Raw genomic sequence first — 4,132 nt, 5'->3', positions numbered from 1 at the left:
TTATCTTATTTTTGTCTCACCCTGGAGAAAATCCTGACTACGCCCTTGACCGCCAGACTTTTGCATTTTGGATTCGGGGGATCTTGAAAAACGTCGAGGTCGAGGCATCAAAAATATTTAGGCTTTCTTTCTGTATGTATGGGTGTTAATGTGTTTGGGAAGGCATGATTCTGTTTACTCACTTTGAAGCTTAATAAATCCTGGTATATAAGAGGAATAATGTACAGTACTACTTGGTGTGATATACTCTTACGTAAGATAACCTTTGTAGTTCTATAAATCAAATATTATAATATAATATAACAGAAGGGTTAAAAGTACGAAATAATCTAACAATCTTAATCTTTGCTGTTAATTTTTGATTGGGCAACGCCGGACTCAACTGCTAGTATATATATGTTTAACATATACATAAAATAGAATGGCTGCTGTCTGTCCTCCTTATACTCCTAAACCCTTTTTTGACGGCCGGATGGCCGAGTGGTCAAAAGATAGCATTTTGTCTTCTATTTTTGACAACGTCCTAGCAAAATTACCAGGCTCTGTATCTTTAATAGAAGTTAATAGCCGTATTCTTTTACATAAACTTAAAAAACAATATTGTAACTGTTTATAAACAGCACGAAATGAAAAGACCAGTGATAATCCCAGGAAACATACCTGTAAGCCTTTTACAGGTAGAGAAACTGCCGTCAAGCTTGCGTAGATCAATCTTTTTCAAATTATAAACGTTTTATCTCAGATGTACACGAAACACTTTAATAAAATTAAGTCACAAAGTACAGCTCGAAGTCTTTTTCAGTGTTTGAAGTTTATTTTTTATATTTAGTATCGTGCCGACATTGCTTCATTCAAAACTTCCTGTAGTTGTAGTCTATGTAATGTGCATTTTATTCATATATTCAGTCTTACTGTCAAATCTGCTTCCAGTATGCTTATACCACAGCTTTCAAAAGTTTTTCTTCAGTTAGATGTTTTTGCTGAGCTTACTTTATCAACCTGGCTTTACAGTTTTTTACGGGATCACATAAGAGCAATTATTTTCGCATTTTTACAAGATTTTTTCATTTAAACAACTCATATGAAGTCTTTCGGAAGGTTAGCAATTTCCATCACACGCACAACCTGTCTAACACGGATCACTTTTTAAGTATTAATAGTAGATCAGTATTAATAAATAGTCATCGACCATCCTCTCTTTTTGGAGGAGGTCAACGACGACTTTTGATCGAATTTATTTTAACCCCCTTCCGCGGCAGTACATTCTTTCTATCAAACCATCGGTATGGTGGCATTCGAATATGAAAATTGCGGAATACGATGTTACTAGCCTGCACATTATTGGGTTTCAAGAGTTTAAATATTTGTTCCATTTTTCGCGAAATTTGATTCGGCTGTGAATGAAACAATTTGTTAGTTTTGTTGTGAACGAAACAATTAGAAAATTTTAAGATTGGTGTCTACTTGACCAATGAAATTGCGCCATTTCGTACCGTCCGAGTATCGCGATAAACGTGACAATGGTAAGCTGAAGTAACCAAATTCCTTATATGGATTTATTTTAATGATTATTATATTACAGGGGTGGGCAAGCAAGAGTTCAGTGGGGCCCGAAATGTAGGTTTTGCAAAATGCATGGGAGCCGCAATTCTGTACTTTTTTATTCTGTACCGCGATTTTATTATATAATATAAATATGATATAAAACAAATATTGAATTTTTTAATAAACATATTTTCACAAAATTGTGGAAATAAAATTGTAAAAATAATAATAAAAAGCAGAAATTAATACTTTCAGCAAGAGCCACATGTAACTCAAAAAGAGTCACATTTGCCCATGTCTGATATATTATAAATAAGTTATATTAAATATATTTATTACATGTACTGCATTCTTTCATCAATACATGTACAAGTTAAACTATGATAGAAATGATGAAAGAAAGAAAAAATGGAAGAAAATAGTATGTTTAAGTGATTATAGAACATTGTGATGTAAAGCATTTGAAAATATACTCATTGACAAGAAAATTATGCACCCACATAGAATNTTCTGTACCGCGATTTTATTATATAATATAAATATGATATAAAACAAATATTGAATTTTTTTAATAAACATATTTTCACAAAATTGTGGAAATAAAATTGTAAAAATAATAATAATAATCAGAAATTAACACTTTCAGCAAGAGACACATGTAAGTGAAAAATAGCCGCATTTGCCCATGTCTGTTATATCATATCATATTTGATTTATATAACTACAAAGGCTATCTTATCCCCGACCTAATCTGAAGAATTAAAGGTAATGGTAACAATTATTAAAAATGAAAAGATAGTTTTTATTAGATGCAAATTTATTGAAAACATACATTCCCTTGTCGTTTCACGGTAAATATAACAATAGTAGCCCAATTAACCAAATCTTTAATATGGTTATTATTTTAATGTTTGACCTTATTACTTCTCGATCTGGCAGCACGAGTAATCCGTTTATTCGGTGTTGCTTGATCGAGAAGTAATAAAGGCAAACATTACTGAACAGGGGCCTCTAAAAGACGAGAAGAGACCAGAGCCATTCACTATTTGAGGCCTTTGTAAATGGGAGGCCCTAACGAATGGTCCTGCCTGACTCCTTGGTAGGGATTGAATGTATCACTAATTAAAATTCGCTGTAAACAATTATCATCGCTGCGTTTTCATTATTGATAGGCTGTTGGTATACATAACTACCGTCCTTCTCTCGAAGGTTTTGTACATTTCTAACCTTTCAAGTTGTTTCGGCCGAGGCAGTATTTTCTCTCCGTGGCGTATTTTTCGTTTCTAAGAAGTGAGTAAATTGTAGGGTTCTTCTAAAACCTTACAATTTCCTTACTGCTTAGAATTCTGTGTTTACTACATGGGCTATCTCCTTATAAGTTACATGGAACATAAGTTACATCACACGGTGACTACCACGCCGTGTGATAGAACTGCCGCGGCCGAAACATTCGGAAAGGATAGATATCTACAAACTGTTCCGCTTGAACATAGATAGTTCATATATATGTTACCGTAGGCCTATAATCATACAATTTAGCAAATTGGCCGTAGAGTCAATTGCCGCCAACTTTGATGTTAGAAACAATAATGTAACAAAACGATGACGTCATCTATGTTATTATCAAAATTTATTTTAAATTATCATCGTATTTCCAAACGCCGTTTAGTAAAATCGTTATAAAAAGTTTTAATTGGCTTTTGTAATTCTGAGTAACATTTTGAATAAGATTCATTCGTTTCCATCCAATTTTCTTCTTATAAGCATAAAATTAAAAAGTAAAATTGGATTAGCTGTATGCGAAACTCCCGTGAACTTTCATCTATCGACCCGAAAGTTTCGCCAGTACCTCGCCGATAATGAGAAAGGATTAGGTTTAGAATTTGAGCTTTTCTAGGCCCTGTAGTTTTTTCTTTAAGACCGAAAAATGAGAAGAAAATAACCTTTTTTGCAGATCTTAGCACTTTTCGATTGCTTATATTTCGGCAACCCCTTTATACAAAATCTCGAAATTTTCATACTGTAATGAGCGCAATTATATCTCTCATACATACCCGTAATGTATAAGTAATAAATCAAATTTTTCATAGAATATAAACTAAATTATCTTGTGTTTTAATCATTTTAAAGTAATTCATAATTAAATTAACTCAGAAAAAAATTTTAATTAAAAAAAATCAATTACAAGTCATTAATTTTTTTTATAAATGTAGTTTAAAATGTTTGGATGGATCGATTTTCCGTACGAAGTAACATTCGAATGTCGAAAAATCTTGGGTCTGTAAATATAAAAGAATTACATTAAATAACTCGTAACTACGATACTAGAAATAGGAAGAAATTTTTTAAATTTCTTCCTATAAATAAAACGAAAAAATGATATTTACCTGTAAAGATTGTGCCACAAAAGCCCTTGGTTATCCCACTTTTGCGGAGGTTACTTTCTCCAGGCATTTATTTTCTTCTTCTATTGTAAAAACCTTTAACGAAAGTATTTACGTATTCCTTATATTTTTTAATTATAACTTACTATATTACTACGTTACGTATCATTAACACTCACAGTGTTTAAACGTTCTTCGTATTC

The 4,132-nt window shown here is 32.1% G+C and overlaps 1 long non-coding RNA gene across 1 annotated transcript; it reads right to left on the bottom strand.

The window, feature by feature from the left end:
- Window positions 1-3,546: 3,546 nt before the first annotated feature.
- LOC111617120 lies at window positions 3,547-4,132 on the bottom strand. Its single transcript, XR_002755377.1, has 3 exons — window positions 4,109-4,132; window positions 3,933-4,025; window positions 3,547-3,824 (listed from the first exon to the last, which is right to left on the bottom strand). It is a non-coding gene; the product is annotated as an uncharacterized LOC111617120 (long non-coding RNA).

The sequence above is a fragment of the Centruroides sculpturatus genome, unplaced genomic scaffold, assembly GCF_000671375.1.
Source record: "Centruroides sculpturatus isolate CEXI.00-Female unplaced genomic scaffold, Cexi_2.0 scaffold4859, whole genome shotgun sequence".
In the NCBI taxonomy this organism is placed as follows: domain Eukaryota; kingdom Metazoa; phylum Arthropoda; class Arachnida; order Scorpiones; family Buthidae; genus Centruroides; species Centruroides sculpturatus.
This window is presented reverse-complemented; position numbering and strand designations above follow the sequence as displayed.